The sequence below is a fragment of the Bos taurus genome, chromosome 1 (genome assembly GCF_002263795.3).
Source record: "Bos taurus isolate L1 Dominette 01449 registration number 42190680 breed Hereford chromosome 1, ARS-UCD2.0, whole genome shotgun sequence".
In the NCBI taxonomy this organism is placed as follows: domain Eukaryota; kingdom Metazoa; phylum Chordata; class Mammalia; order Artiodactyla; family Bovidae; genus Bos; species Bos taurus.
Window position 1 is genome coordinate 1,222,143 of NC_037328.1, and position 22,148 is coordinate 1,244,290.

General features: G+C 45.6%; 1 long non-coding RNA gene across 1 annotated transcript; it reads left to right on the forward strand.

Moving 5' to 3' along the window:
• Positions 1-16,957: 16,957 nt before the first annotated feature.
• LOC112447088 (uncharacterized) lies at positions 16,958-19,231 on the forward strand. Its single transcript, XR_009494750.1, has 3 exons — positions 16,958-17,705; positions 18,297-18,433; positions 19,077-19,231. It is a non-coding gene; the product is annotated as an uncharacterized lncRNA (long non-coding RNA).
• Positions 19,232-22,148: the final 2,917 nt, after the last annotated feature.

Here is a 22,148-nt window from a genome sequence, read left to right on the forward strand (position 1 = left end):
ACTGCAACAAAAGAACTGCCCCTGCTCACCGCAACTAGAGGAAGCCCGTGCGTGCAGCAACAAAGACCCAGCACAGCCAAAAATAAAGAAATAACTTAAAAATAAATAAGTAAATGGACGCTCTTGACTTCAAGACTATAGCTAAACATGAACACAGATAATCATATTATGAATCAGCCCAGGGCACAGACATAACAGGAGTAGCCCAAATTAAGCACAGTGGAGTTTAAGCAAAGAGGACAACATTTCTAGTTAGTGTGGTCAGAAATGTCCCATGGAGCAGATCACATTTGCACCAGGCATTGAAGGAGAAAGAAGATTTCTATAAATGGAGATAAGAAGGGGTCTCCTCAAGGACGAGAGCTGTAATCTTCCTGATAGCACTGGGACTTTGAATGTCGAGCTAAGGTGTTTGGACTTGATGCTGCAGGTAATGAAGGTTGGAGAAGGTACAGTCCCATTTACGCATTAGGGAGATGACTCTGGGATAGTGAAGAAGGCCTAGAGAAAGCACAGGAAAATCTGTATGTTTTTGAGACCAGTTAAGAAGTAACCACAGTAGTGAGCCAAGAGTCACCACTTCAAAGCTCAGACTGTGGGGTCAGCGGACTTGAGTGTAAATCCTGGCTCCTCCATCTGTCAACTATGTGTGTGCTAAGTCGATAGTCATGTCCAACCCTGTGCAACCCCATGGACTGTAGCCCACCAGGCTCTGCTGTCCTTGGGGATTCTCCAGGCAAGAATACTGGAGTGGCTTGCCATGCCCTCCTCCAGGGGATCTTCCTGACCCAGAAATCTAATTCATGTCTCTTATGTCTCCTGCATTGGCAGGCAAGTTCTTTACTATTAGTGCCACTTGGGAAGCCCTTGTCAATTATGCTGACCTTGATTTACTTGATCAGCTAAGCCGCAGTTTCCCCATTTTGAAAATGGACTAATAATAGAGGGGGCTTCATAGATTTATGTGAAGGATGAGATAATGCATATAAAGCATGCAGCAAAATGCCTGGCAAATAATAAACATGTGAAGAAGTAGCAATAAGTTGGTGAGAAGTCAGGTAAATATGGTGCAGATGAGGCAAAACTTCATAGCCCAATTCATTCAGCCTCTGAAGTCTTGGTGGTGCGATGTGCAGCTGGGCGTTGTCATGGAGAAGAATCGGGGCCCCTTCCGTTGTCCAATGCCAGCTGCAGGCCTTGCTGTTTTCAGCGAATCTCATCAGTTTGCTGAGAGTATTTCTCAGATGTAGCGGTTTCACCGGTATTCAGAAAGCTGCAGTGGATCAGATGGCAGCAGACCGCCAAACAGTGACCTTGACCTTTTTTGGTGCAACTTTGGCTTTGGAGCTTCTTCTTGGTCCAGCTACTCAGCTGGTCATTGCCAGTTGTATAAAATCCACTTTTCAGTGCATATCACAATCCATTTGAGAAATGGTTTGTTGTTGTTGCATGGAATAAGAGAAGATGACTTCGAAGCAATAATTTTTTTGACTTGTGGTCAGCACATAAGGCACCCCCTTATCTAGCTTTTTCACCTCTCCAATTTGCTTCAAATGCTGAACGACCACAGAATTGTTGACATTGAGTTCTTTGGCAACTTCTCATGTAGTTAGTTGTAAGAGGATCAGCTTCAGTGATCCTCTCAATTGGTCATTATCAACTTCCGACAGCCGGCCACTGTGCTCCTCATCTTCAAGGCTCTGGTCTCTTTTACAACACTTCTTGAACCACTGCTGCATTTGTTAGCACTTGTTAGCACTGCATATTTGTTAGCAGTTCCTGGGCCAAATGCGTTGTTGCTGTTGTGAGTTATCTCCGCTGCTTTACCCATTTTGAACTCAAATTAAAAAAATCTCTCAAATTTGCTTTTTATCTAACATCATTTCGGTAGTTTAAATAAATACAAAAGAACAGTAAGTAACAGACCATTAACAAAAAATAATAAAGTGAGAAATGTGCATTAAAGTGATATATTACATAACCACATTTATTTAAGAATATATTCCAATATCAAACAGCAAGTTTCAACAATGCAAAACCACAACTACTTTTGCACCAATCTACAGTAAAAGAGAATGAGAAGGAAAGGGGGAGAAAAATTCTAGAAAAGCTATGATATAAGGAAGAGAAAAGTTGAGGTTGCTGGTAGAATGTGGCCTTGGCTTTTTTCTGAAAAGCTGGTGGTGTGTGGGCTGGAGGGGGACAGAGGTGTCAGCATAGAAAGCAATTGCCACTCAACACTCACCATCTCCAAATCCTGGTTGCTGAAGAGCTTGGCACATAAGACCCTGGACTCAGTGCTCTGCAGAGAGAATTTGTAAAGGACACTGTTTTATAGGGATTGTTCAGTGACAATCTTCCCTGGCACTGCTCGAAGTTTAGAAGGTTAGCTGGAGACTAACAAGAACCAGGGCTTCCCAGGTGGCTCAGGGGTAAAGAATCTGTTTGGCAATGGCACCGCACTCTAGTAATCTTGCCTGGACAATCCCATGGACAGAGGAGCCTGGAAGGCTGCAGTCCATGCAGTCGCGAAGAGTCGGGCATGACAGAGCGACTTCACTTTCACTTTTCACTTTCATGCATTGGAGAAGGAAATGGCAACCCACTCCAGTGTTCTTGCCTGGAGAATCCCAGGGATGGGGGAGCCTGGTGGGCTGCCGTCTACGGGGTTGCACAGAGTCGGACACGACTGAAGCGACTTAGCAGCAGCAGCAGCAGCAGCCAATAAAGGAGATGCAGGAGACTCCATTTCGATTCCTGGGGTAGGAAGATCCCCTGGAGAAGGAAATGGCAAACCAGTCCAGTATTCTTGCTTGAAAAATCCCATGGACAAAGGAACCTGGCATGCTATGGGGACACAGAGTCAGACATGACTGAGCGCAATGGGAACACACTCTTGCCATCTTGAGGAACTGGATTTTAAAGTTAAAGGTCCAAATTGACTTATTTTGCTCCAGTGTTGGGCAGAATCAATGTTAAAGGCATGATGTATCAAGATTTGTCAGCTGGGTCCATGCTGTAATTTGCTCTGAACCATCCAAAGGAAGCTTTGGGGGACTGGAAGCTGGCTAGTGTATCTGGTGTTAAAAAGATGGACAGCTGGTATGGACAGCCATAGAGCCAGCCCCACCTTCCTACACCTGCACACCTTCCTACATCTACATATCATACATCTCAACTTCTCATTTTCCAGGCTACCCAGATGCTGCCTTTAACCTGATTTCATTTTTGGGTAACAGGATTGATAGGGAGATGCCCAGAGGGATTGATACCCCCACAGATGGCCCTTCCTGGAGGCTGGAGCCAAGTTCCAGCTGAAGTTGAATTTAGGCAAGCCAACTTGGAAGTTCATAAGCTTGAAGATCTCCAGCCCAGGGAGGCCACCACCAGAACGTACTGGTCACATTAGAACCTGCCTAATGAAGTGAAGCCTTGTTTATTTTTCCATGGTAAAGGTAATGGCATGTGACATTTCTCTGAATCATTTATTTATATTTTTCCTCCTTTTTTTCAGCATAAGAAACTAAACAGATGGAGAAAACTCACTTAAGGGTTTTCTTATTACTCCTGGCAGTCTTTGGCTCCAGACAACTGCTTAGCCTGTTTCCCTGGCTAGAAAGAATGCCTGGAAGTGTTTACTCTGTCTTCAGATTCACAGAGGGTGAGCAGGGACCACATTTTCTCCATTTGTTCCCTGCATCAAAGTCTTCTTCCCAGCTCCAGAACAAAGATGGTTTACTGATGCTCTGAACCCCTACTCAGAAGCTTTTTTATTTGGTTTGATTCTTCTTGTTGGTGTCAGTAGTGCATTTAAGCATGCCTCCAATCCCATCTTCTAGCAGGAATGCAGAGCTCCTTGTGAGAAGGTTGGCTGCAGATGGAAACATCCACAACATGAACACAGCTCTGCGCTTGGGCACCTGAGGGATGAGCTGATGGGAGGCGGGGTGAGAGTAGGTGATTAATTTCTGTTATGGGTAGAATTGTGCCTGCATCCCTCCATACACATGTAAATGTGAGAGTCCTAACCTCTACACCTCAGAATATGATCTTATTTGGAAATAAGGCCTTGACAGAAATAACCAAGTTAAAATTAGGTCCCTAGCTGTTGTTGTTGTTCAGTCACTAAGTTGTGTCCAACTCTTTGCAACCCCATGGACTTTAACCCACCAGGCTATCCTTCACTATCTCCAAGAGTTTGCTCAAATTCATGTCCATTGTGTTGGTGATGCCATCCAACCACCTTATCCTCTGCAGTCCCCTTCTTCCTTTGCCTTTAAACTTTCCCAGTATCATTGTCTTTTCCAGTGAGTCAGCTCTTGGCATCAGGTGGCCAACATATTGGAGCTTCAGCTTCAGCATCAGTCCTTCCAATGAATATTCAGGATTGATTTCCTTTAAGATTGACTGGTTTGATCTATTAGGGTGGACTCCAATTCAGTATGGTGGTGTCCTTACTGTAAGGGGGAAATCTGGATACAGAGACACACAGAGAAGGAAGACAACACAGAGACACAGGGATAACAGAGCCATCTCCAGGCCAAGAAGTGAGGCAAAGAGCAGATCTTCCTTCACAGCCTTCGGAAGACACCAATCCTGTCAACACCCGACCTTCAGCTTCTAGTCTCCAGAACTGCGAGTCAATGAACTTCTAGTTCTGAAGTCACTCAGTCTATGGTACTTTGTTATGGTTTCCCCAGGAAATGCATGCAATTGCATTCCAGGAAAGTACAAGGGGTGTGAGATATGTTATAAAAAGAGTGCAGTGGGTATGATGGAATTGGTAATAATTGCTTGCTTCAGACTCTTGAACAGAGATGCTGAATATGGCCCCAAACAGAAATAATAATATAAAATTTGGGTTTGCTTTGGCAAAGGCAACACCATAATGGGTAATTTTAGTGTCAAAAACAATCAAAGTATTAAATATCTAGCAAAAGAAAAAAGTAAACCTCTAACTATGGAGATTTCCTGTGCTTAAGAGGAATTGACCACAAAGCAATTAAAGTTAAGAAAGAAAGAAAGCCTTCTATTTCATACTTGGAGAAAGCTTTTAAAACTCCTCTTGCTATAGACAAGTAGCCCCACTTATATTTGTATGGTTTTTCACGGCTTTTGTAGAACTTCATATACTTGATTCCATTTAATAGTCCCAAGGATTAAACAGGGCAGAAAAACTTATGCTTATTTTATAAATGGGAAACTTGTGACTGTTAAGAGTGTTTTGCCCAAGGTCAGATAAGCAACAAATTTCTTTCTTGATTAAAATGAGTTTGATTGAAAAAATAGCCACCAATTTGAATAACGTAGACATAAAATCATTTGCCAGTAAAGATTCCCCAAGCCAAAGAAGCCAAAAGTAACTGGCCATGGGAAGACCAGAGCTACAGTTCCCCAGCTAGGGCCTTTCCCCATAAGGGGTTGTGAGTCTGGTCTATGAAATTGCTATGGAGATGACTCACAGCCAATCTCCAAGATTGAGCCTCTGATTAAATTTCAAATTCTAAGATGAGAGGATCTGATTGGGCTGGTCAGGTGTCTAGCCTTGTGGCTCCCAATTGTGATCAGAGTGTCCAGGTCCCATAGTATCAGCAAAGTGAATGAGGACCCAATCTTAAAGATTAGGTGGACGGTTTCCAAACAGAGGGAAATTATAATGTAGCCTAGCAAGTCCCCCAGAGAAGGCAATGGCACCCACTCCAGCACTCTTGCCTGGAGAATCCCATGGACGGAGGAGCCTGGTAGGTCCATGGGGTCGCTAAGAGTCGGACACGACTGAGTGAATTAACTTTCACTTTTCACTTTCATGCATTGGAGAAGGAAATGGCAACCCATTCCAGTGTTCTTGCCTGGAGAATTCCAGGGACAGAGGAGCCTGTTGGGCTGCCATCTATGGAGTCCCACAGAATAGGACACCGTTGACACGACTTAGCAGCTCCAGCAGCAGCAAGTTCCCGGAAGTTCTACCCCTTAGCTGCCCAACACTAACACATATGGGGGCCTTCCTGTGCATCTAGATGTGCCCCCCTGGGTAACACAGTGCAGAACATAGAGCTCCAAGCACCCTCATCCACTCCCCAGTAGAAACAACCAAAGGTCATGTCCAGCTAACAACTAGTAGATGGGCTAGCAGCTCATTAAACTTGATTCCCTTTCTTCCTGAGCTCACAGATTCACTCCCTTTTCCAACCTCCCTTGGGATTAGATGGATCATGTGACCAAGTTCTGGCCGGTGGAATGTGAGCGGAAGTCACTTTCGGGTCTGGATCTCCTTGGTCTTCCCCCTTCATTGACTCGATGGAGAGACACAGTGACCATGACAGCTTCAGTAAACTGAATATGGAATAACTACAACATGGAAGGAGGTTGGGTCCCAAGTCACTTCTCATAGAAGAGGCACAGGCATATCAAGAACAGATTAAAAAATTGCAACTGAAAGAACACTGATGAAGAAGATAGTTCCAGAAGAAGGGATTTGATGATCTCCTTGGTACCCACAGGAGGAGCTCTCCAACTATTAATTCATTCATTTAAAGAGTATTTCTTGAGCTCCTAATATGTGCCAGGCATACTCTGCTAGATACTGAAGATTCAATGTCAAACTCAATGTTTGACACTTGATACTTACAGTCTAGAAAGGAGAAGGGTGGTAGTCAGCTCATTTCATTCATGAACATGTAATTACAGACTGAGGTAAAGACCCTGAAGGAAAGATTCTGGTCTGTGAAAGAGCATAGCAAAGGATCAAATCTTAAATGTGAGGATTTGAAGAAATGACATTTGGGCTGAGTCCTGAATACTGAGTAGGTGGAAACTCATGGAAGAAAGTAATTTTTAGACAAATATTTGCAGAACCTTCTGTTGGGGATACACAGGAAATACAATAAGAGCCCCTCCAAAAGTATTTTAATTTCTTTGAAAGAAATGAAAAAGGCTTCTTACAGTAGGTAACATTTCAGCTGAATACTAATGGATAAAAAGAAATTTGAAAAAAAAAAATAGAAGAGGAAGGACACCCCAAGCAGAGGGTGTAATGTGTGTGCGTAGTCACGAAGGCACCAGAGAGTCAGAGCAAGCAGTTCTGCACAACTATGCTGCTTCTGCTGCTCAGTCGCTTCAGTTGTGTCCGACTCTGTGCGACCCCAGACACGGCAGCCCACCAGGCTCCCCGTCCCTGGGCTTCTCCAGGCAAGAACACTGGAGTGGGTTGCCATTCCCTTCTCCAATGCATGAAAGTGAAAAGTGAAAGTGAAGTCGCTCAGTCGCTGCACAACTATAGCTTTACGATAAAGATGTTGTGAGGGAAGTGGTCCCTGAGAAAGCTAGAGAGTCAAATGACGAAGACTCCCTCATCTAGGTCATGCTAAAGGGGTTAGACTGCACCCTGTGGGCCGTGGGGAGTCAAAGGAAAATAATCACAGGGAAGTGTTCAAATAAGATGTCTCCTTCAGAAAGTTCAGTCTAGATTTTATGAAGAACAGATTGGACCTGGAAGAGAATGGAAGCTGAGAGGAAAATTCAGAGCCATGAAGACCCTCTGTGTAATAGTTACCATCTACTCTAGGCCTCAGCCTGAGTTCTAATCCACCATCACCTGAGCCTTTCTGAGAGAAGGAATAGTCTGAAGTGTTCCTCTCTTTCTACCTGCCCCACTGCCACCATCTTGGTTGGCCCTGGTTGCCACAGCTACAAGTAGTCTCTCTCTCTCTCTCTTTCTCTCTCTCTCCCCCCCCCCCCCTCTCTCTCTCTCTCTCTCTCTCTCTCTCTCTCTCCCTACAGCCTTCAACTCCTGTAATCTCTTCTCCACAGTGCCAGCTGGTTATGGGCCCTGAGCCTCGTGGCTGATCACATCCCCCAGGCTCAGAGAGCTACTAATGGACTAGAGGGTCAAGCTAAAGTCTTCTCTTGTGCATCTCTAGCTTCCTCTCTTTACTTACTACTCAGCTCTTCATGTACATTATCTTTAATTCCTACTCCAAGGTGAATGAACATCACTGTCCTTATTTTACAGCTTCAGAGGTGTCAAGTCATAGGTCACAAGCCAAAGGTCACAGACTAATAAACTCTGGGATCACATTTTGAATCTAGCACTAACTCAAAAGCCCAAACTCTCTCCATTCAGGCATGTTAACGCTAAACCAAGTGGCCTGGGTCAGTCAGGCTATATCCCCAAATTATGCACCCCCAAATGTAGTACCCTAAGAACTGAATGAAAGTATTACATAAAACAGAACAATGCCAGTACTATTCTTTTTCCAAACCACTCTCAATAATCCAAGTTTTTAAAATTTACATATGTGCCGTCTATAAATTCATAAACTCTCTGGCCCTTCTACCACCATGAAAATTAGAATTTAGTGTAGAGCACTGACTGTACTAATTTTGCAGTTTGTTGTGGTGGTGGTGAGTTTTTTTGGTCACAGTAATGCAGGATCATGCAGGATCTTAGTTCCCCAGCCAGAGATAGAACCTGGGCCCCTTGCGGTGGAAGCTTGGAGTCTTCACCACTGAGCCATCAGGGAAGTCCCTAATTTTATAGCTATTTTAATTGATTCCATCTCTTAAATAAGTTTGAAATCCACTGACCTAAATTGTATGGTTAGTAGGAGAGAGGGAAATAAGAAATCTTTGTTGGAGTTGATACATGGAAGGCTCTGAAAGCCTGGCCTAGGAGTGTGTGATCCTGTAGACTATAACCCTTCAGACTCCTCTGTTCATGGAATTGTCCCAGCAAGAATACTAGAGCAGGTTGCCATTCCCTTCTCCAGGGGATCTTCCCGACCTAGGGATCAAACCCAAGTCCCCTTCATTGCAGGCATATTCTTTACCATCTGAACCACTGGGGATGCTTATATAGTTAGTCAGAAAGAGGGAAATAAGAAATCTTGGTTGGGGTTGATACATGGAAGGTTATGAAAGTCTGGCCCAGTAGCTATACTCCAAAGTCAACATTCAAAAAGCTAAGATCATGGCATCTGCTCCCGTCACTTCAAGGCAAATAGATGGGGAAATAATGGAAACAGTGATAGACTGTATTTTCTTGTGTTCCAAAATCACTGTGGATGATGACTGCAGCCATGAAATTAAAAGATGTTTGCTCATTGGAAGAAAAGCTATGACAAAACCTAGATAGCATATTAAAAAAGCAGAGATATCACTTTGCTGACAAAGGTCCATCTAGTCAAAGCTATGGTTTTTCTGATAGTCATGTACAGATGTGAGATTTGGACCATAAAGAAGCCTGAGCACTGAAAAATTGATGTTTTTGAACTGCATTGTTGGAGAAGACTCTTGAGATTCCCTTAGACTGCAAGACCAAACCAGTCAATCCTAAAGCATCAACCCGGATTATTCATTGGAAGTACTGATGCTGAAGCTCCAATACTTTGGCCACCTGATGCAAAGAGCTGACTGATTGGAAAAGACCCTGATGCTGGAAAATATTGAAGGCAGGAAGAGAAGGGGACAACAGAAGATGATATCATTGGATGGCATCACTGACTCAATGGACATAAATTTGAGAAAACTCCAGGAAATAATGGAAGACAGGGAAGCCTGACGTGCCGCAGTCCATGGGGTCGCAAAGAGTTGGACACAACTGAGTGACTGAACAACAACAACAGGCAGAGGGGAGCATCAGGTGGCTTCCAGTAGAGGAGAGGCCCGGTTCCAGCTGCACTGCAGCAGGACTTCTCTGACCACAGGGGCCAAAAAGATAAGAACAGAATTTCACAAAACATGATCCCGTACCAGTAGGATGAGAATCAGCCAGGAGCACATTAAATATGTTCCCAGGCCCCACCCACAATTCGAATCATCAGGGATGGGAATCCAAAAATCTGCATGTTAACAGCCTCTGAGACTTTAGTGGATGCTGACTATGAGGATCAGCAGATTAGGAGGGGAGATTTTTTGACCTGGAAACCAGCTGGGTGGCTGTAAAGATTCTCCAGAAAGGAGGCAATAACGGAGTGAGCTGGAGCAGAGGAGAGGAACCTCAGGACAGGGAGAGATGGGCGGGAGAGGATGTGGGATGGACAAGTGAAAGGAGGACAGGGAAGTCAGCTCAGGGTTTCTGACCCTGGTGGCCGGGAGGATGGTGGGGTCATTGGCCGAAACCAGGAGGGCAAGGGAAACAGCAATTTGGAGGCAGATAATTTTGTTTGGGTTGGTCACCTTGAACTTGAGTTGCTGACAGGACATCCAAGCCGGTGTGTAAACAGTCTACCATTAGCAGGTCTGTAAATGGCATTGAGGATCTACAGTTGACTTGCACGTTTGGAAACCCCGGGATACTAATGAGGCTCAGGCCAGGGGACAGGACTTCTGGGAGTCTATTAGCTTTCTCTGCGGCCAGCTGCAGACACAAACCTCGAATGACACCAAGGTGGAGAGGGCCAGGGAGTGGAGGACGCGTGATTGCCTGCAGATCCAGCCTTGACCTGGGAAAACCAGCCCTGGTTTCTTGTCCTGCCAGGGCACCTTGTGATAGCACCTTCCAAACTGCACCTGGTTCTGGTCACTCGTGCTCTGGTGGGGGTCACCCACCAGCTGTGACCTCAAAGGCAACTTTAAAACTCCGTGCTGTGTTCTCAACCCAGCCAATTATATCCCATGGGAAAATCAGGCAGGGCCAGAACTTGGATGTCATCTCAAGACCCCTTTTAAGACCAGAAGAAGGCCTTTGAGAATTGCCAGTTTCTATAGATCCAAGGCACCCAGGCCTTTCATCTGCACATTAACACACACGGGCCTCGGGGAGAGGGGCTAGTCTGGAACTTGGATCATCAGGTTTTCGAAAAGAGACATTTTTCTTGTTTAGCTTCCAGTCTGCTGAAGGGGGTCATCTGGGGAATATCACAGCTGGAAGAGCATCAGGAGATTTTCAATTAAAATGAAATGCCTCAATCTTTGCAAACTGTACAATAAACTGTGGGTCACTCTCAGGCGAGCTCCAGGCTGAACTCCTTCTGAGGCCACAGGAAAGAAGGAAATATATCAGTGGACTCACAGTGCCTTCATCCTGACCCCCTGCCCCACATTCCCCCCACCTCCGCCCTTATTGTTGTTCAGTCGATAAGTGATAAGTGGTTTCTGACTCTTTGCGACCCCATGGGCTGCAGCACGCCAAGCTTCCCTGTCCTTCACTATCCTCCGGAGTTTGCTCAAACTCATGCCCACTGAGTCAATGATGTTATCTAACCATCTCATCCTCTGTCACCCCCTTCTCCTCTTGCCCTCAGTCTTTCCCAGCATCTACCACTCCCCACCCTCAACCTCAGAAATGGAGCCACCATGCCCTGATCTCAGCCCCAGGAAACTCTCAGCAGAAGCCTTGGAAAACCCATCCTGGTGATCAGCACTCCTAGAGCAGCACAGGGTCTGGTGGCTTCCAGACACCATTTCTCCACCATCAGTCAAGTCTGATGCATCTCAAGGATGGTAAGTGGCACAGCCCCTGGCACCTCCCAAGCCCAGACCTACCCTGCTGTCTGATTTTGTCCCCAGCAGTTTCTCTTGGACCCACAGAAGAGCGATGCTGTAGATATTCGCCACCCACATGCCTACTTAATCACTTCAGTCGTGTCTAACTCTTTGTGACCCCATGGACAGCCAGGCTCCTCAGTCCATGGGGTTCTCCAGGCAAGAATACTGGAGTGGATTGCCATGCCCTCCTCCAGGGGATCTTCCTGACCCAGGGATGGAACCTGCATCTCCTGTGTCTTCTGTATTGAAGGTGGGTTCTTTACCCACTGAGCCACCAGGGAAGCCCACATGAGAGCATCAACTCCCAGGGTGCACATTTCCTTTCTGGAATTCCCTTCCTAGTGCCAAAGCCCTCAAGAGCCCAGGAGGAGTGCAGAGGTTTGGTGACTAGAACTTGTGCTGTTTACAGACCTTCAGGGATGTGATTAATACAATTCAGGACTATCCGTGTTGACATACACTTACGTCACTGTCTGAGTCTGCCACAGCTGCCTGCAAAGGGGGGCACTTCCGCAGCTGAAATCCATCTTCTCACAGCTCTGGAGTCCAGGAGTCCAAGATCAAAGTGTTAGCAGGGTTGGTTTCCACTGAGGCCTTGGTCTTTGGCTTGAAGATGGCTGTCTTCTGGTGTCTTCACATGGCCTTTCCTCTGTATGTCTATGTTTTAATCTCTTTGTATAAGATGGAATTAAGGCCCACCCATAGGACGTCTTTACCTCCATTACTTCTTTTTTTTTTTTTTATAAAAAAGATGCTTACTTCAGTTTATTTTTATGCCAGCTGGCCTCTCCAGGTGGCATGTGGGATCTTAGTTACCGGACCAGGGATCAAACCCCTGCCCCTTGCAATGGAAGTGCATATTCTTAACTCCTGGGCCACCAGGGAAGCCTCCCCTAACTACTTCTTTAAAGATGCTATCTATAATACAGTCACATTCTGAGGTGTGATGGTTAGGAGTTAAATATATAACTCTTGGAAAGTGAAAGTGAAAGTGAAAGTCGGTCAGTCATGTCTGACTCTTTTGAGACCCCATGGACTGTAGCCCTCCAGGCTCCTCAGCCCATGGGGTTTTACAGGCAAGAATACTGGAGTGGGTTGCCATTCCCTTCTCCAGGGGATCTTCCTAACCCAGGGATCAAACCCAGGTCTCCCACATTGTGGATGGATTCTTTACCATCTGAGCTATCAGGGAAGCCCATCAACTCTTGGAGAGGACCCAACTTGGTCTATGACAGTCACAGAGCACAGCACCCAGCCCTTCAAGCCTGACCCACCCTGTTCCTTGCCTATTAGCCAGACTGTCCACCATCATATTCCTTGCAAGTAGCAGTGAGTCGGAGAGGAAGGAAAGTCCAGCAAAGTCACTGGCTTCTGGCTCACAGTTCGGGTACTAAGGTCATTGGAAGAAGAGTTTGAAACTAATAACTGTGGGTCCCTGTCCTCATCTGCTTAGACGTGCATCTCCCTGGGTCCTCAGAGGTCACCAAGTGCCTTTAACTGAATCAGATCAACTGAATCAGATGCTCTGACTTGTATCCCCTCCCCACCCATCTATCTTAGAGAAGATTCTTTCACCAAAGATCCACATACACTCCAGGCAACAGACTTCACCTTAGTGCCTGTGTTGCTCGGGTTGCTGTTGGGAACCCCAGCACAAGGTCCAGCCGGCCCTGTGATCTCACAGGATGGAGGAGGCCCCCAGCCAGAGACCCCAGATGCAGATGGGGCCAAGTCACTGGCCAGAGTCTGTTGGAGACTTCAGGCCACAGTTTCAAGGGAACCGTGTAGATCTTCATGAGGGATGAGCTCAAACACTTGGGGAAATCTACTTTAAAAGGGAAAAAAGACACCAACATTCATTCGCACAGAGGCATTGCTATTTGAGAGCAAGGAAGGCAGGATGGAGAAGTGTGTGGCACAGTCAGAGAAGGGGGGCTAGAGAAGCTGGGGGGGAGATGGTGCTGGAGCTGAGCCTGGGAGGGAGAAGCCAACAGGCTGAGAGCAGAGAGGAGGGAGGCCCCCGAAGTCGGGGTATGGTCTGAACAAGGACCAGATTCAGGTAGGAGGTGGCCAGGCTCAGCGCTGGGAGAAGGAGGCAGGCTCTTGCTCTGCTCAGAGCAGAGGCAAGTTCTCCGAATGTAAATGCGCAGATGCTGTGTGAACCCTCCGATTTCCAAAAAGGACAGGGAGCTGACGGCAGCGCCTGTGGCCGAAGTGGGCCTGTAGACAGGGGCAGAATCCAGCCTGCTCCCGGACTCAGCACCTCTTCGGCATCTAAACCAAAGCTCCACACTCCACTTTTTGGCAGGCCCTGAACGTGCTCTCCGCTGTCAGCATTATTGCTTTCCAGGAATCTCCTGTTTTTCAAAGTATTTTTGCCAAGATGTGATGTTTTGCAAGTCCTGCCGCCCATCGCCCTCCTCCCCTGTCAAACTGATGAAACCATCCATCTTCCAGCCCCAAGCAGTCTCACTCCACCCTGCCCTCGCACCCCAGCTCACCCCAGCATCTGGCCGAGACCCAGGAGTCCCGGAGGCAGAAGACAGGCCCGTCTGTCTCCACCGGAGCTGGCGACATGGAGGGGCTGTGGTATCCTTGCCGCCCAGTCAAGACAACTGCTTGCTGGCAAATACCCCCAAGGGGCACATCTCCCAGGCAGCCCCCGAGTTCTGGCAGGAGACAGGGTAGAATTGTTGCTGAGGATATTTGGACATGAAATAAGGGCAAGGGGCCCTTTCTAAAATATTTGCTTGAGGACTGGGTTTTAAACTCATTCTACTGCTCAGCAACTCCTGCCCCACATAAATTCATCAATACAGGAAAATATGTATTCTGTCTCCCATTTGTTATACCAAGGGGAACATAAGTTGCCTACGGAGGAAGGGTTTCAGGCTTGTCAGATTCCGATACCTGGAGAATCATTTTAACCCAATCTTGCAAATAAACATGGAATTTTGCCAGCCTGCCATTACACTTTGTCACTCCAGGCGAAACCATATCTTCAGGCTGGAGAATATATGCCTAATAATTATTGAGCTACAGGGCACAGGCTTTGTTTAGAAAGCTTCATGTGTGTAAATGTACATAATTCAAAGGGGAATTCTATTTTACCAGGAAAAAAACAATCAAAATCCTACACCTGTGACTCTTTGGCTTAGCATCCATGGCAACACCATGGAATACGGGTGCGGTAACAAATTGTACCTTTAATCCAGGCCTCAATGCTAAATCCAAACTGTTCTTCCTTGTCATTCCTTGGAGACCTGCAAGCTTTCAAGTGATTCAGAACGTAAGTTTTTCCTCACCTGTATACTGTAGAGCTCTTCCAACTGCTGTGAGAGCCCTTTGGTGGGCAGCTACTGCAAGAAATGACCCTGGACCTTTCTGGAAGCCTTGCCAAGACTTAGGAGGGTGAAAGGGTAGGCAGGCTGTTTCATTCCCTGGTTTAGCCAACCCTGGGAGCATGGCCTCCTCAGCACCAAAGATGCAGTTTTGTGGGAAACAGAAAAGTAATTCAGTAAGAAAACTATTTAGGGGTTTATAGGGCAAAATGGCTGTTGTTCTGTTTTTGTGTTAGTTGCTCAGTCATGTCTGACTCTTTGTGACCCTATGGACTGTAGCCCACCAGGCCCCTCTGTCCATGGAATTCTCCAGGCAAGATTACTGGCATAGATAGCCATTCCTTTCTCCAGGGGGATCTTCCTGATGCAGGGATCAAACACGAGTCTCTTGCACTGCAGGCAGATTCTGTACCATCTGAGCCACAAGGGGAGTCACAAATGCCTGTTACCAGCCCTAAATAGTACTTTTTTTTTTTTTTGGTTGTAGCACCTCTTTCATTTTTTATTTTATAAGGAAATTCTACTGTGAATTTCATTTATTTTTATTTATTTTTAATATAAATTTATGTATTTTAATTGGGGGCTAATTACTTTACAATATTGTATTGGTTTTGCCATACATCAACATGAATCTGCCACAGGTGTACACGTGTTCCCCATCCTGAACTCCCCTCCCACCTCCCTCCCCGTACCATCCCTCTGGGTCATCCCAGTGCACCAGCCCCGAGCACCCTGTATGCTGCATTGAACCTAGACTGGCAATTCATTTCACATATGATAATATACATGTTTCAATGCCATTCTCCCAAATCATCCCACCCTCACCCTCAGAGTCCAAAAGACTGTTCTATACATCTGTGTCTCTTTTGCTATCTCGCAAAAGGGTTATCGTTACCATCTTTCTAAATTCCATATATATGTGTTAGTATACTATATTGGTGTTTTCCTTTCTGGCTTACTTCACTCTGTATAATAGGCTCCAGTTTCATCCACTTCATTAGAACTGATTCAAATGTATTCTTTTTAATGGCTGAGTAATACTCCATTGTGTATATGTATCCATTTGTCTGCTGATGGACATCTAGGATGCTTCCATGTCCTGGCTATTATAAACAGTGCTGTGATGAACATTGGGGTACACATAATATTTTCATTAGAGTAATTCTTCAGAAAGGTTACTCTGTCTCTGAACGCTGATACTTGACAACATCAAAAATGGAAAGGAATTTTAGAGATTACGTTAAGTCTGTGGCTTCAAAACTTTAAAACTTCTAACAGAATCTTATATGCAAACCCAGTACATCAAGCATGTGAGTGGAAGGCCCACTGGCCTCTCCTCCTTACCCCAGACACCCGTTGGCATAGTGGGACAAGCTGGGCCGCCCCTTTCCCGTGGCTTTCCTCCCCACTGTCACTCAAGCACTAGCCTTGGAAGAAGGTGGAAGTGACACAGCCTTCTAACACTGCAGTTCCACTGAAGGATGATGCCACGTTGGCTCCTTGAAATCACAGTCTCCCAAGTAGTGCCAGCCAGGCTGGCATATGGACGAGACGCCCACATGCCTGCCTCTTGAATTCACAGCCTCTGAGTGATGTGACTCTGCCTGGTCCTTGCAGCTGCTCCTTGATCAGGCCCTCCCGTCAGCAAGCAGTTCCTCAGCAGTGAAGCCTGCCTCAAATGGCAGATACAAATAGTGCAATAAAAATCCTACCTATTTTCAATGCAGGTTCACCAATTGTAACAAATGTACCACTGAATACAGAATGTCCAATAATTACTTCATATGCATTTTTGTATGTCTATTAGGTGTTATAAAAGATATATTCAATAGAAGGCTTATCCTTTTTCCTGGGGCATGAAGAGGGAATTTGCCCTAGAATCGGTAACATAGCTAGTAAGTAGCAATGTCCAGCTACATGGCATGAGCTGCCTCAGATTTTCTCACTTTCAGTCTTAAGTCTTTACCACCAACGTCTCCCCCACTCCACTTCCTAATACCCGTTTCAGTCTCTCCATCTCTCAATACAGTCACTCAATAGTATTTATCCAGTAGCCACTGTATTACTGGCACTGTTCTGTCATGGGGCAAAACAGCCAAAGTGGGCACACAGGACCCTCTGCCCACATAGAGCTTACACAGGAAATAAGTAAGCAAAGAAACAAACAACAAAATTACATCTCATGATAACTGCAAAGAAGGAAATAAACAGCATACTTGGATGGAGAATAACTGATTTCCCCCCACATAATCCTAGAGCCATAGCCCAAACCCAGAGGCCACCAAACTCCTGATATGCTTAAAAGAGATGCCCACGCCACCCTGGGGCCCCTGGTCCAACCACCCACCCAGCTGTGTGGAGTGGGACAGAAAAGAATGGCAGACCTGCCGGGAGGAAGAGCTGAACGGAGAAGGAAGTGCTGCAGGGGAACAGGAAGTGCTGAGGGGAGAGCAGGAAGTGCCTCACAGGAAACAAAGCGCAAGAAACAGGAGATAACAGAAGGACACATTTCACGGACCATCAAGGCAGAAGATTGTCTTCAGCTGGTAAAAAGATGGAAATTCAAATCTCCTGAGTCTTAACCAAACCCACCGGGAAGACGCTGCTAAAAGGCAGGCAGAGGACATTACTCACAGGCCTTCCTTGTCTATGCGCCCAAGGCAGAATGGTGGTGATGGGGTCTTAAAACTTCCTTCTATGGAGGAGGAAAGGGAGGAGGAAATATGAATATTGAAGAATAAGAGGAAGAATTTCAGACACCCTTGCTAATCTTTGACAGCTTGGAGAGAATGGAAACCTCAAATAGAACATAGTAACCCACCAATTTCACCTTAGCCTGGGATAGCACTAACCAAGACTAGAAGAAACTACTGTCAGGTAGTTTTGCCAGTGTTCAGAGAAGCTTGCAGGAGGGTGGGGTCTCAGAAATATTTGCTAGAGGAGAACGGGCACGGAAGGCCACGCATTTACTCACATTACAACCCAGAGGCTCAAAGAAAGGGTTCTTTATTTTCTCTATCACTTCATCTGATATTCCTCATGAGCCCACACCCTGTTCAATGAAGACTGGCCAATTAACAATAGTTCGGACTTTTCCAATTTAAACGGTCTCCTTTCAATGTAAACATTCAGTCAGTTTATTCAAAGTTCAATTCCCTATAAGGCTGGTCTTAACAGTCTCTTTAGGACAGCTCATATTCCCTCCCCTGCTGCTCTTCTACTTTCCTATATGGCAGCTAAGTATTTGGAGGAAAGATAGGAATTACATGACTCCAAAGAGACCTGGCATCTCTGAGCCTCCCTACTGGAAAGCTCCCTGAGCCAGATATTATGCCTGGCTCTGCCTGTCCCTCCAAGGGCACCCAGGCATTTCTGAGGGCCCATTCCACATTGTAGCTGAAGACAACTGTTTTCAGCTGGTCAGTCCCTGGTTCTCCCTCTGACCCACTGAGTTGATGTCTTCCCCAGCCTGGCACAGGGGCAGCTTGTGAAACAATCTCAGAAGAGTAACACAAATACATAAGTGGATGAGAATCGTCCCGCCCAGAGTCTGCTTGGCCTCACGGCTCTACTCATCCCAGCCTTCTCAATTCTCAGACTCTCAGGTAAGGGGCCTCGACAGCTCATTGAGAGTGAAATACAGTTTATTTCACTCATTTACCCAATAGTCCCCACTAACTCTGGGGTTGTGACTGTGAGAAGGGGTATTTGGACTGGGGTTTGGTCTCTTACCTCCCCTGCTGCAGTCAGCCCTCCACCAGGCTTCCATGCCATTTGGAAGCAGCCAAGAGCAGAGTTTCTCCCAAAGGGCTGAGCCTCCCTTTAATATACACAGGGAAACATGCCACTAGTCTTGAGGTCTTGGGCTTCCCATGCCTGTCTGGATGTTTCTGGTAGCCCCATGGTATAAAAGTGTGTGAGCGAGATCCCTGATACCTAACCCAGCCTTCTACCTTCTCAGTTCTTTTCTGTAGGGTGGGCTCAGGCTCTTCATTCCATGTCTCAGATCTTTCTCCAACCCTGCAACAGGGAGCCTCCAAGTCTAGTTGTCCCTGGACAAAGTCCACCTCTTCAGTAACTGTGGAAATTTTTCAGGATATGCATCCTCCAGTGTGGGTTCTTGATACATTTAGGAAGTTTGAAAGTCCTCTCTCTCTCTACCAAGTCTGGTTTTCAAGACTATTGTCTTGCTGTAAAACCCTACTTGGATGTCAGAAACTGGTTTCTCTGTGCCTCTTGACATAACAGGTCTGATTCTTTCCCAACCTCCCCTGAGAGAGAACGAATGGCTTAATTCTGGATGAAGAACTTGGAGAAGGCCCTGCCCTTGAAAATGCAAGGAACATTAGCAGTTAGCAAAAACAAAATACAAACAAATAAAAACCAAGGGGAAAAAAAATCTATCTCTGTCTCATAAACCTGTTACTGCGACTCAGTGCTTGGGCTCAGTCTGATTTGCTCCTATTCTCAGAAGAATAACACAAATACTTCAGTGGATGAGATTCGTCCCCCCAGAGTCTCTTCTGCCTCACACCTCTATTCATCCCAGCCATCTCAATTCTCAGACTCTCAGGTAAGGGACCACAACAGTCACGTGACCCTGCAACATGAGAACAGGCATTTCTGATTCAGCAGGAACTGGATGGACAAGCTGATGCCTTTTCAATGTCAGAAAGATGGACAGATGGGGCTGGACTTCATAGTTTTACATCCTAAGGCTGATCTCTTTTGCCTAGTGCTGGAAAGGTCTCTAGACTAGTTGGCACAACTCACAGAGACATCTGTATGAATTCCTTGATGCCCTCTGCATCCAAATGCATGCACAGAGATCGTTTCATTCACCAACTTCTCCAGCAGCCAGTTTAAGCAGACATTTTTATTTTTGATGATGGCCTGCAATTCCTCTGGCAACTTAATTTTCAAAAAGCATCACATCAACATATCTTTTCATCCTCTCAGAGTCCAGTGGAGTGGGTACAAGAGCACAGCCATCACCTTTGACAGATGCTTGAGCTTCTGGGACACAGAGGTTGTTTGAGATGCTCAAGGTGATAAATAAAATAAAACCCCCTGACGGTTGAGTCACGTCCTTCCCATTGGGTCCCAAAGAGAAGGGGGGTGGTGCATAAATCTTCATAAAGAGGTGCAGAACTGAGTGATGCTATGAAACAGTGTAGAGGGTGCTGGGTGCTCTAGATTCATGCTGACTTAGAAACATGAATCCAATGTAATATTATTTCACCATAAAAATGAAGTACTGATTCATGATACATTGTGGATGAACCTTGAAAACATTATGCTAAATCAAAGAAGCCAGGCACAAAAGGACAAATGTTGTATGATTCCATTTAAATGAGATATGTAGCAGGGGCAAGTCAACAGAGACAGAAAGTAAATTAATGTTTGCCAGTTGCTAGGAGAGGAGGGGAGACAGAACTCAACTGATAATGGCTATGGAATTTCTTTTTGGAGTGATGAAAATATTCTAAACTTAGATTGTTGTGGTAGTTACATAACTCTGTAAGTATACTAAAACCATGGAACGTATGCACTTTAAATGGGTGAATTTGTGATATGTAAATGATATTACAATAAATTTGTTGTTTTAAAAAGGGAAAGAAAAGAAACAGGAATACTGATTTTTACCCTGGACCAGCCACTGAGTGACTGCATGGCTTTACACATGTCCCTGAACCTCACCCACTCTTTGCACACCTGTGAAGAGGAATAATAATGTCCTTGGCAAAGTCCATGAACAAGTCCCAGGAAATGCAAATAGGATCTGGATAATAAAATAAAGTCTTAATCTTTTTCCTCCCCCCATACAAAAGTCTAGTGTCACTTGCTCATAAGGTAAATGCCTGGAGCCTGACCCTTCAGACCAGAGTTCCTGGTTTCAAAAGGCTGCCCCCAATGCTTCAATATGGTGGGCTGTGTGCAGAAGCACAGCCCATGACACCTCAACCCAAGATGGCGGCTGAGGGCCGTGTGCAGAGATGCTGTGTCTGACACTGTGATGAGCTGGGAGCAGCATGCCTGCGCTTGACGTCTGAGAACCTCACTCCCTCCCCACTGACTGGAAGCCTATTAACAACCCTGCCCACAACCAGTGGGGAGAGATTCTCTAGAGCATGAGTACCCACGTCTCCATTTCTAATCAAAAAATGAAGCTTTTCTTTGCTTCTGAACTGAACTGGGTCTTGATCCATTGGTTTATCTATTGGCTTGAATGACACTAGACAAGAGGACCCTTGCTGAAGACTGATTTGAAAGGATTGGTAGCAATAGTAATAATAATAATAATAATATCTGATCCATTCACCTCATAGGATGGTTCAAAGAATCAAAAATAAGCTGTATCGATGCATGTGATTCTCTGGGTGTGTCTTTGTGGAAGGATATTTTATGACCCAACAAGCCTTTGGAGATGGTGCTATGATGATGCAATACCAACAACTAGAACGTGTTGTTCTTCCACACTCTTGCTTTTTTCTAATCTCATTTTGAGTATTGACCCCAGCATCTCTGTTCCCTTATATTTAGAAGAGAAAGGAGGGAAAACTTGTGTGCAATCAGGAATATATAGATTAGTCCTTTTATTCTTGCTTATAGGTGACTGGGGGTTTCCCTGGTAGCTCTGTGGTGAAGGATCCACCTGCAGTGCAGGAGATGCAGGTTTGATCACTGGGTTGGGAAGATCCCCTGGAGGAGGTCATGGCAACCACTCCAGTATTCTTGCCTGGAGAATTCCATGGTTATAGGAGCCTGGTGGGCTACAGTCCATAACATGGCAAAGTATCAGACACAACTGAAGCAAGTTGGCAGACACACATACAAAGTTGACTGACCAGAGGAATATGGCAAAGGATAGGGCCTCTTAGCATTCGCAGTCTGTACATTAGAAGAACACTTTATAAAGCCCTTTTACATCTTTTTCCCTTTGAGTCTTCACAGCAACCATGTAGGTAGGTAAGCAGGGTAAATCATATCACCTGGGTTCAGAGCTTGATGAATGGAGCTGACAAGTGATGTGACTGTGACCACATGGCCCTGAACCGAATTCTCCTATGTGCCCCCCCAAGTATCTCCCCCCGCTCTGCTACTACATTTAGGGCTGAAACCTTTAGCACTTGAAATAAAAGATTTGAGCAACTTGAGAAAAGGCTTTTTTTCCCTCTGAAAGTCAGCAATAGTTGCTATTGATATTTCTTGAAAGTCTAATAATTACAGAGTGTTGTATCAATTTCCAGACTTAGGTTGAGCCCTATTAGGGGCTCAGATCTGTTCCGGGACCCAAAAGGAGTGTGGAAGTGAAGTGGT